The sequence below is a fragment of the Salvelinus namaycush genome, unplaced genomic scaffold (assembly GCF_016432855.1).
Source record: "Salvelinus namaycush isolate Seneca unplaced genomic scaffold, SaNama_1.0 Scaffold1842, whole genome shotgun sequence".
Classification (NCBI taxonomy): Eukaryota; Metazoa; Chordata; class Actinopteri; order Salmoniformes; family Salmonidae; genus Salvelinus; species Salvelinus namaycush.
The window spans coordinates 1-12,249 of NW_024058611.1; the positions used below are offsets into that span (position 1 = coordinate 1).

A 12,249-nucleotide genomic window follows, 5' to 3' on the forward strand; every position below is an offset into this window, starting at 1 on the left:
GCGTATTCAGGCTGGTATGGCCGTAAGCGAAGGTACATCTCTTGGTACACCATATAAAGTCAAAGTGAGTCTGATAAACAGACATTGCATTCTCACCAATTAGATAAGCAGCTTGAACTTTGGCTCACTCAAAAGTGGAAGAAATTACATATACTGTAGCCATCACTTTTAGCACAGATAGTTGGATGAAATACAAACAAACCTTGCAAACATTTCTAAGCGAGGGCACATATTTCAGCCTTGTGGGAAAAAACGGACAAATACAATGACTTCTGACAAATACATCATCAGCAACAGTTTCCCATGCAGCTATCCTACTAGCCACAATAAATACACAAAAGCTCTGGATGTTGAAAACCTATTGCATTGTTCTGTGCTAAGGAGGAACGCATGTATGGACAATTTCATATTGGAAGCGCATGACACATCATGACCGGGGGGGGGGGTTAGAGTGGCTTCTCAACTATCTCCTGATTGAAGTACCAGCGTGGCATAAATACAATGCTGCATTTCGCAACATAATGTTTCGACAAAATGCCAACAATATTTTGCTACAAACAAATGTTTCCACCTTTCGATTGGTCCACAAAGTCTCCTTCACAACTGACTTCAAAGATCTCCATAAGCACAGTCAGTTGACTCAAGTCATCCTTAAGCCTGCCGCCAAGCAACGGTTTATCATTAACAAAGACATCAGGGTAAAGCGCAAACGAGCACTACCATAAATTTTGCAATCGAGATTCCCACATTTGGAAAATTCACAAAAGTCAGCATAGCCAGAGTGCAATGGCTGAGCCCCACACCGGGTGAACCACCTTCTTGATCACGGTATCTCTTCTGCTTAGTGGAGGAAAAGTCTCTCCAGTGCCAACATTTTCCGCTAACGGTAACCACTTTGTGTTCTGATAATATCATATCACATCGACCTGCGTTAAATGCCGTTTAGGAATGCACTTGCACACAGAGTAGTGAAAAAGTAGTTTATTTTGTTTACTAGATTATATCAGTGAACCACTAGATTCCCATCATGCAACACTGTCGAAAAAATCACCAATTACTTTTTAATATCTTAACCCTATCTGATATCACAAATGTTTGCGATATGACGAAATACAATCACATTCAGACACACACACACACACACAGACAAATGCATGAAACCAATTGATTTATTATCGATAACATCTCAGATTCTCTTGTGCTTTTGATTTACTCCATAAAAGAAGGGTTGTAATTCCAACATGGAAAACACAGGGCCATCAGACACCAGTCCAGTTCCACTCCTCACCAGCATTATTTCCTTTGATCATTTGAACAGGGCGAGGGAGCACAGAGCACACACAAGCTGCATTCAGTAACAATATTCTTATTTGTCTTATAAATAAAAGGCAGTTGCTCCCTGACAACACAAGGAACTTTGATCGTATTAAAAGGGCAGGGGAGACTAGCCCATAGAAGCTGCATTTAGTCAATTCAGCATCAAATGCTTACTACAAGGCAGTGTTGCTGATGAAATAATGCCACACCCCCTAGTGGACAAAAGGCTTACAGCACCTGGTATTCCCAGGCGGTCTCCCATCCAAGTACTAACCAGGCCCGACCCTGCTTAGCTTCCGAGATCAGACGAGATCGGGCAGTATTCAGGCTGGTATGGCCGTAAGCGAAGGTACATCTCTTGGCACACCATATAAAGTCAAAGTGAGTCTGATAAACAGACATTGCATTCTCACCAATTAGATAAGCAGCTTGAACTTTGGCTCACTCAAAAAGTGGAAGAAATTACATATACTGTAGCCATCACTTTTTAGCACAGATAGTTGGATGAAATACAAACAAACCTTGCAAACATTTCTAAGCGAGGGCACATATTTCAGCCTTGTGGGAAAAAACGGACAAATACAATGACTTCTGACAAATACATCATCAGCAACAGTTTCCCATGCAGCTATCCTACTAGCCACAATAAATACACAAAAGCTCTGGATGTTGAAAACCTATTGCATTGTTCTGTGCTAAGGAGGAACGCATGTATGGACAATTTCATATTGGAAGCGCATGACACATCATGACCGGGGGGGGGGGTTAGAGTGGCTTCTCAACTATCTCCTGATTGAAGTACCAGCGTGGCATAAATACAATGCTGCATTTCGCAACATAATGTTTCGACAAAATGCCAACAATATTTTGCTACAAACAAATGTTTCCACCTTTCGATTGGTCCACAAAGTCTCCTTCACAACTGACTTCAAAGATCTCCATAAGCACAGTCAGTTGACTCAAGTCATCCTTAAGCCTGCCGCCAAGCAACAGTTTATCATTAACAAAGACATCAGGGTAAAGCTCAAACGAGCACTACCATAAATTTTGCAATCGGATTCCCACATTTGGAAAATTCGCAAGGGGTCAGCACAGCCAGAGTGCAATGGCTGAGCCCCACACCGGGTGAACCACCTTCTTGATCACGGTATCTCTTCTGCTTAGTGGAGGGCAAGTGTCTCCAGTGCCAACATTTTCCGCTAACGGTAACCACTTTGTGTTCTGATAATATCATATCACATCGACCTGCGTTAAATGCCGTTTAGGAATGCACTTGCACACAGAGTAGTGAAAAAAGTAGTTTATTTTGTTTACTAGATTATATCAGTGAACCACTAGATTCCCATCATGCAACACTGTCGAAAAAATCACCAATTACTTTTTAATATCTTAACCCTATCTGATATCACAAATGTTTGCGATATGACGAAATACAATCACATTCAGACACACACACACACACACAGACAAATGCATGAAACCAATTGATTTATTATCGATAACATCTCAGATTCTCTTGTGCTTTTGATTTACTCCATAAAAGAAGGGTTGTAATTCCAACATGGAAAACACAGGGCCATCAGACACCAGTCCAGTTCCACTCCTCACCAGCATTATTTCCTTTGATCATTTGAACAGGGCGAGGGAGCACAGAGCACACACAAGCTGCATTCAGTAACAATATTCTTATTTGTCTTATAAATAAAAGGCAGTTGCTCCCTGACAACACAAGGAACTTTGATCGTATTAAAAGGGCAGGGGAGACTAGCCCATAGAAGCTGCATTTAGTCAATTCAGCATCAAATGCTTACTACAAGGCAGTGTTGCTGATGAAATAATGCCACACCCCCTAGTGGACAAAAGGCTTACAGCACCTGGTATTCCCAGGCGGTCTCCCATCCAAGTACTAACCAGGCCCGACCCTGCTTAGCTTCCGAGATCAGACGAGATCGGGCGTATTCAGGCTGGTATGGCCGTAAGCGAAGGTACATCTCTTGGTCACACCATATAAAGTCAAAGTGAGTCTGATAAACAGACATTGCATTCTCACCAATTAGATAAGCAGCTTGAACTTTGGCTCACTCAAAAAGTGGAAGAAATTACATATACTGTAGCCATCACTTTTTAGCACAGATAGTTGGATGAAATACAAACAAACCTTGCTAAACATTTCTAAGCGAGGGCACATATTTCAGCCTTGTGGGAAAAAACGGACAAATACAATGACTTCTGACAAATACATCATCAGCAACAGTTTCCCATGCAGCTATCCTACTAGCCACAATAAATACACAAAAGCTCTGGATGTTGAAAACCTATTGCATTGTTCTGTGCTAAGGAGGAACGCATGTATGGACAATTTCATATTGGAAGCGCATGACACATCATGACCGGGGGGGGGGTTAGAGTGGCTTCTCAACTATCTCCTGATTGAAGTACCAGCGTGGCATAAATACAATGCTGCATTTCGCAACATAATGTTTCGACAAAATGCCAACAATATTTTGCTACAAACAAATGTTTCCACCTTTCGATTGGTCCACAAAGTCTCCTTCACAACTGACTTCAAAGATCTCCATAAGCACAGTCAGTTGACTCAAGTCATCCTTAAGCCTGCCGCCAAGCAACAGGTTTATCATTAACAAAGACATCAGGGTAAAGCTCAAACGAGCACTACCATAAATTTTGCAATCGAGATTCCCACATTTGGAAAATTCGCAAGGGGTCAGCACAGCCAGAGTGCAATGGCTGAGCCCCACACCGGGTGAACCACCTTCTTGATCACGGTATCTCTTCTGCTTAGTGGAGGGAAAGTCTCTCCAGTGCCAACATTTTCCGCTAACGGTAACCACTTTGTGTTCTGATAATATCATATCACATCGACCTGCGTTAAATGCCGTTTAGGAATGCACTTGCACACAGAGTAGTGAAAAAGTAGTTTATTTTGTTTACTAGATTATATCAGTGAACCACTAGATTCCCATCATGCAACACTGTCGAAAAAATCACCAATTACTTTTTAATATCTTAACCTATCTGATATCACAAATGTTTGCGATATGACGAAATACAATCACATTCAGACACACACACACACACAGACAAATGCATGAAACCAATTGATTTATTATCGATAACATCTCAGATTCTCTTGTGCTTTTGATTTACTCCATAAAAGAAGGGTTGTAATTCCAACATGGAAAACACAGGGCCATCAGACACCAGTCCAGTTCCACTCCTCACCAGCATTATTTCCTTTGATCATTTGAACAGGGCGAGGGAGCACAGAGCACACACAAGCTGCATTCAGTAACAATATTCTTATTTGTCTTATGCAATAAAAGGCAGTTGCTCCCTGACAACACAAGGAACTTTGATCGTATTAAAAGGGCAGGGGAGACTAGCCCATAGAAGCTGCATTTAGTCAATTCAGCATCAAATGCTTACTACAAGGCAGTGTTGCTGATGAAATAATGCCACACCCCCTAGTGGACAAAAGGCTTACAGCACCTGGTATTCCCAGGCGGTCTCCCATCCAAGTACTAACCAGGCCCGACCCTGCTTAGCTTCCGAGATCAGACGAGATCGGGCATATTTTTTTTTTTTTTATCTTTTATTATGAAAAAACACATAATATTTACAACATTCAATCAATAATAAAAAAGGATGAACAATTCATCCTTTTACAAAATCAAAAAATAAAAAATAAATAAAATAAAACCTATTAAAAAACACAATCATCCACTAAATCCACTTAATAATGAAATACAAGTTTCCCATTTGACAGAATTTCAATAAAAGTACTCCCCCACACAAATAATTTTTCAAAATTTCCTCCACCGTATCTATATATTATCTCTATATCTCTCTCTAATATGCTCCTAAAAAAACCTTCCACACTCACAATTTTCCCTTCATAATGACCTAAATTTCTTCTTAATCTTATCGCATATCTTGAATGACTTAGTATAAAATTCACCAAATTAAAATTTAAAACTTTACTTTTCCCATTTACACCAAAAAGAAACAACCTCCTCCACTCCACCCCAGTAAAAATCTCTTCTCCCCAATGTTTTACTAAAAGCCCTTTTAAAAACTCGTGAAAGTCTTTCAACCTACTACATTCAATAAAAAAGTGCATCAAATTTTCCACCCCCGTACCACAAATATCGCATTCTCTTTTAATATCCCTATTTATTTGATGCAAAACCACATTTGTAAAAATCCTATTATGTTTCAATTTAAAATCATTGTCTTCACATTCTATAAAATTATATTTTACATTTACATTCTTCCATATTGATTTTACATCCATGTTTGGAAACACCCTAGACCACACTTTCTCCGCAGCAGGACTTTTTATCTCTTTTAAAATACATTTTCTATAAACCATTTTAACTTTTAGCCCTGATAAATCATGTTTCTCCCCATTACTTTCATAATATAAAACTGGTAAAGCCCTAGATCTTTTGACCACCTCTTTGTTTATTAAAATCACCCACTCCCCGGGAATACATCCTAATATTTTCTTGTACATATTCTCCACAGTAGTTTTACTTATTTCTTCATCTACTTCAACCACATTGTCATATATAGCCTGAAATGGAAGAAACCCAGGAATTACCTCATATGCTATGTCACCTATCTGCCTCATCCCAGCCCTCATAAAATATTTACAAAACAACATCATATTATTGCACTTTATCTTTGGATTTAAAAATATCGGCTGATTTAAAATATTTTCTAAACTGGTACATTCATAATAAATATTTGGTAAAAACCGCCCCCAAGCCTCAAACACTTCTCTGTAAAACAAAGGTATATTACCTAACATTTCCTTCTTCATACTCATCAATAAACCATTGTCCCCCATCCTCCCAACCTCCTGCAAATACTCTTTAAAAAACCTTTTCCACCCATAATCCAATTCACCAAATAAATATTTCCGTACCATTTTTACTCTAATTGCTGTTTTCCTTACACTTAAATCTACCAACTTCAAACCCCCCTCCTCATAACCTGCAATCAAAGTTTTAAAAGCTATTCTCACCCCCTTCCCTTCCCATAAAAAATCAACTACAATTTTATTCATTTCAGATAAAACCCATTCTGGCATATCCAAAACATTCATTACATAAATAAATATTGACATCAACAATGAATTTATGACAATTACTTTCCCTTTTAATTTCAAAGACCTCCCCCTCCACATATTTACCACCTTTCTAACTTTATTTATTACACCACTCCATGTCAAATCCCTAGCTTCCATTTCTTTCACCCCTAAAAACACTCCTAATACCTTAAAATAATCTTTAACCACTTTAAAAGGAAAATTCCCCTCATTAATCTTCCCAATATACATTACTACTGACTTCTCCATGTTAACCTTTGCACCCGATGCTTGTCCATATACTTTAAAACACTCCATCACCCTTTTTACACTACCCTCATCTCTAACTGTTATAGTGGTATCATCTGCGTATTGATGTATCAAACTAAAACCTCCTTGCGGAGTCTCTACACAATTTATAAGATTATCTCTTTTAAGAAATGCTGCTAAAGGTTCTACCGATAAAACGAATAATAAAGCTGATAAAGGACACCCCTGTCTCACAGATCTCTCAAGAATAAAAGAATCGGTTAAAACCCCATTACATTTCACCCTACTTTTTGCCTTCTTATATAATAATTTTATCCATCCTATTATTCTATTACCAAAACCATATTTATCCATTACCCTAAACATAAAATCATGTTCCACCCTATCAAAAGCTTTATTTAAATCTATGCTTAAAACAATTCCCCCCATCTTATCATGATTCATTTTATTTATCACATCTCTAATTGTATTAATTGTATCCGCAATATCTCTACCAGGCACACTATAATTCTGTGTAGGTGCTATAATATCATTTAAAACTTGCTTTCATTCTATTTGCCAGTATCTTTGCTAAAATCTTATAATCCGAATTTAATAAACTAATTGGCCTATAATTCTCCAATTTTAATTTACTCCCCTTATTTTTATATAAAATCGTTATCAGCCCTGTCACCATAGATTCAGAAATACTATCATTATCCTCCATATATTGATAAACTTCCAATAAAATAGGTGCTAAAAAACTGGCATATATTTTATAAAACTCTGCAATTATTCCATCTACTCCAGGACTCTTATTTACTTGTAAACCCTTAATCGCATCTTTAACTTCAGTCAATGTTATCTTCCCATCACACATTTGTTTATCTTCTACATTAATTTGCACATCCACACTATCCAATATCTCCTTTACACACCCCTCATCCACCTCCCCTTTCTTAAATAAATCCTTATAAAAATTCTGCACTGTTTCTAAAACCTCTACATAATCATTGACAACTTCACCCTTTATATTTTCGATCTCTCTAATATATGTTCTCCTCTGTTTATTCTTCTCTAAACCAAGAAAAAATGAAGTACATTTCTCCCCCTCCAAAACATACTTTGCCTTACTTCTTATAATTGCACCCTTACACTTATCTATTTCATATTTAGTCAATTGTGCTTTTAATTCCAAAAACTTTCCTATATTATAATTAGGTTCACTGTCACACTTCCTCATTTCTTTATCCAATTTAGCCCTCAACTCATTTTCTTCTCTTTTCATTCTACCTCTCTTTTTCCTTGCATATCCTATACTAAAAACTTTTATTTTTTCCTTAACCTTATCCCACCATGAACACTTATCATTCTCTTTCTGCTTATCCTCCATTTCACATGCTATCAAAGATTTAAGTTGTTTCCCATATTCCTCATCTCCCAAATACCCTGCATTCATACACCATATTCCACCCCCTGTTCTTTCCTTATCTAATCCCACCGAAAATGTTAAACCTGCATGATCACTAAAAGTTGTAAAAACATACTTAATATCTTTCATAAAATTCCTTAAACCTTCTTTTACTAAAACCAGATCTATCCTCGTTTGTTTCAAATCCCCTAAAACCACCTGCCTTCTAGAAAATTCTCTTTTTTCTGGATTTTCCTCTCTCCATATATCAATTATTCCTTTTTCTAACATCATCTTCTTTAAAACCCCCCTAGATACATCACTTCTAAAAATAGCTCCTCTTGTCATATCCAGTCTATCCATTTTAACATTAAAATCCCCAACTACAATACAGTTTCCCTCACACCATTTCCCTATTTCTAAAAATAAATCTTTGCGCTCTATTTCAGTATTAGGCGCATAAATATTTATAATTCTAAAAACCATACTCATATATTCAAAATCTACAATTAAAATCCTCCCATTATTATCATTATATATCTGTTTCACATTATCCACCACATCCCTCCTCAATAAAATAGCAACCCCACTTGAATTCCCTCTGCCGTTGTTTACATAAATAAAATCCCTCCATATTTTTTTTACTTCTAAAACACATACATTATCCCAGTGCGTCTCTTGAATACATAAAATATCTGACTTCTTCATTTTTATTATTCTATTAAATTTTCCCATTGTCCTCAATCCATTTGCATTTATTGACATTATATTTACCATTCTAATAAATAATAAAATGATAAAATATAATTTCATTTTCCTCTACCTGTTATCCAGTTTCTTTCCTCTTCCACCCTTTCTCTCCCCCTCTTCCCACCGCTTTCCTCTTCCTGTATCCTTCCCTCGTTCTTTCCATCTTTTCCCCATCATCTGTGTCCGATATCTCCTCCAAGTCCATGCTATCCAGCCAACACCCACTCTTGGCATCCACCTCCGTTGTGCTCCCCATATTCATCTCTGTTTCTGCCACCGTCATCGCTGTGCTCCCCGTGCTTGTCTCCATCTCATGTACAGTCGCCTTTGTGCTCCCCGTGCTCATCTCCGCCTCCGTTATTGTCCTCAAACCCAAAACCCTCTCCATTTCTTCACCCCCCGAGGTACTTGATAGTGCTGTGCTTTCCCCCAAAACCTGTGAGTCCCCCGTGCTTCCCCCCAGTCCACTCCCCCCCTCCTCCTGAAACCTCCCTCTTCTTATTTCCGAGTCCATACTGCTCCCAATTTCATTTATCTTCTGGTCCTTCTTCCTTCTTCCTTCCTCCGTCTCTCCACCTTCCACCACGTCTTCTCCACCATCTTCTTCTCCTTCTTGCGACAATACTACTGCTTCCTCTAGTATTGTTTGACTCCCCTCTTCAGCTCGATCCTCTCCACAGTTGCACTCCGCCAATCTCTTTCTACATCCACCACAAAAATTCCTTTCCTTCTCTCCATCACATTCTCTCGCATAGTGTCCTTGATTGCCACACTTAAAACACTTAAATTCCGGGCAGTCTTTCACTATGTGCCCGGGTTGAATGCACAACCGACACACTCTGACCTGTTTGTCATGAATGACTCTGAAATATTCCGCTCCTTCCAACGTCTCAATTCTTGTAGAATAAGGTAATGATGTCACTTTTTCTGTAAACTTGACTTTGCAGAAACGTGTCCCATCAACCACCTCCGTTCCTGGCCAAACTCTCCTTCTTATCTCCGAGACGGCCGCCACTCCCCAGCTACTCAGCTTGCCCAGTATTACACCATCTTCTACGTAAACTGGGAGATTCATAAAAGACACCACCAATTCCTTCACATTAATATCTCTCGCCAGAATCTTTGTGTCCTTTATTCGCAATCCATCCATTAACCGTTCTTTTCCTTTTTCATTTCTCATTGTAATTTCGTACTTCTTTTCTCCTTTCATTCGGCATCCCACCACCTCTCCACACACCTCCTTAATTGCTCTTAGTAGTTCCATTGTCGTCACCTTTGTCTTCTCCTTCCAACTCAATTGCCACCGTATATTCTTTTCCATATTTCATTCCTTCTTTATCTTCCTTTTTCTTCCGTTGCGCCTTTTTCGTTGTCTTTGTCCATTCCGTTTGTCTTTTCCATGTTGTCCGTCATAGTAAAAAAATGAATCCAAAAAACTCTCCCCCAAGCAGAAAAACTGCAAGGGGGAAGACTAACCAAACTTAAAACTATTCAACTGAAGAAAATAATAAATTATATTGCAAAAACCAATTAATTAACAAAAATAGCTCTCGAGCAAACACTCTCCAGCAAACACTCACTCACAGCTCAGACACTCGCACCTGTCGTCACTTCTCCAATCAGGAAATGCGTATTCAGGCTGGTATGGCCGTAAGCGAAGGCACATCTCTTGGTACACCATATAAAGTCAAAGTGAGTCTGATAAACAGACATTGCATTCTCACCAATTAGATAAGCAGCTTGAACTTTGGCTCACTCCAAAAGTGGAAGAAATTACATATACTGTAGCCATCACTTTTTAGCACAGATAGTTGGATGAAATACAAACAAACCTTGCTAACATTTCAAAGCGAGGGCACATATTTCAGCCTTGTGGGAAAAAACGGACAAATACAATGACTTCTGACAAATACATCATCAGCAACAGTTTCCCATGCAGCTATCCTACTAGCCACAATAAATACACAAAAGCTCTGGATGTTGAAAACCTATTGCATTGTTCTGTGCTAAGGAGGAACGCATGTATGGACAATTTCATATTGGAAGCGCATGACACATCATGACCGGGGGGAGGGTTAGACTGGCTTCTCAACTATCTCTTGATTGAAGTACCAGCGTGGCATAAATACAATGCTGCATTTCGCAACATAATGTTTCGACAAAATGCCAACAATGTTTTGCTACAAACAAATGTTTCCACCTTTCGATTGGTCCACAAAGTCTCTTTCACAACTGACTTCAAAGATCTCCATAAGCACAGTCAGTTGACTCAAGTCATCCTCAAGCCTGCCGCCAAGCAAAGGTTTATTATTTACAAAGACATCAGAGTAAAGCGCAAACGACCACTACCATAAATTATGCAATCGAGATTCCCACATTTGGAAAATTCGCAAGGGGTCAGCACAGCCAGAGTGCAATGGCTGAGCCCCACACTGGGTGAACCACCTTCTTGATCACGGTATCTCTTCTGCTTAGTGGAGGAAAAGTCTCTCCAGTGCCAACATTTTCCGCTAACGGTAACCACTTTGTGTTCTGATAATATCGTATCACATCGACCTGCGTTAAATGCCGTTTAGGAATGCACTTGCACACAGAGTGGTGAAAAAGTAGTTTATTTTGTTTACTAGATTATATCAGTGAACCACTAGATTCCCATCATGCAACACTGTCGAAAAAATCACCAATTACTTTTTAATATCTTAACCTATCTGATATCACAAATGTTTGCGATATGACGAAATACAATCACATTCAGACACACACACACACACACAGACAAATGCATGAAACCAATTGATTTATTATCGATAACATCTCACATTCTCTTGTGCTTTTGATTTACTCCATAAAAGAAGGGTTGTAATTCCAACATGGAAAACACAGGGCCATCAGACACCAGTCCAGTTCCACTCCTCACCAGCATTATTTCCTTTGATCATTTGAACAGGGCGAGGGAGCACAAAGCACACACAAGCTGCATTCAGTAACAATATTCTTATTTGTCTTATAAATAAAAGGCAGTTGCTCCCTGACAACACAAGGAACTTTGATCGTATTAAAAGGGCAGGGGAGACTAGCCCATAGAAGCTGCATTTAGTCAATTCAGCATCAAATGCTTACTACAAGGCAGTGTTGCTGATGAAATAATGCCACACCCCCTAGTGGACAAAAGGCTTACAGCACCTGGTATTCCCAGGCGGTCTCCCATCCAAGTACTAACCAGGCCCGACCCTGCTTAGCTTCCGAGATCAGACGAGATCGGGCGTATTCAGGCTGGTATGGCCGTAAGCGAAGGCACATCTCTTGGTACACCATATAAAGTCAAAGTGAGTCTGATAAACAGACATTGCATTCTCACCAATTAGATAAGCAGCTTGAACTTTGGCTCACTCCAAAAGTGGAAGAAATT

The 12,249-nt window shown here is 38.9% G+C and overlaps 3 non-coding genes and 4 pseudogenes across 3 annotated transcripts; all 7 read right to left on the reverse strand.

Moving 5' to 3' along the window:
* Window positions 1-699: 699 nt before the first annotated feature.
* LOC120037753 lies at window positions 700-848 on the reverse strand (annotated as a pseudogene).
* A 694-nt stretch (window positions 849-1,542) lies between these two features.
* LOC120037736 lies at window positions 1,543-1,662 on the reverse strand. The gene has a single exon (XR_005474863.1). It is a non-coding gene; the product is annotated as a 5S ribosomal RNA (ribosomal RNA).
* Window positions 1,663-2,337: 675 nt separating this feature from the next.
* On the reverse strand, window positions 2,338-2,484 carry LOC120037754 (annotated as a pseudogene).
* A 695-nt stretch (window positions 2,485-3,179) lies between these two features.
* On the reverse strand, window positions 3,180-3,298 carry LOC120037732. The gene has a single exon (XR_005474859.1). It is a non-coding gene; the product is annotated as a 5S ribosomal RNA (ribosomal RNA).
* A 677-nt stretch (window positions 3,299-3,975) lies between these two features.
* On the reverse strand, window positions 3,976-4,123 carry LOC120037749 (annotated as a pseudogene).
* Window positions 4,124-11,168: 7,045 nt separating this feature from the next.
* On the reverse strand, window positions 11,169-11,318 carry LOC120037737 (annotated as a pseudogene).
* Window positions 11,319-12,011: 693 nt separating this feature from the next.
* LOC120037738 lies at window positions 12,012-12,130 on the reverse strand. The gene has a single exon (XR_005474864.1). It is a non-coding gene; the product is annotated as a 5S ribosomal RNA (ribosomal RNA).
* Window positions 12,131-12,249: the final 119 nt, after the last annotated feature.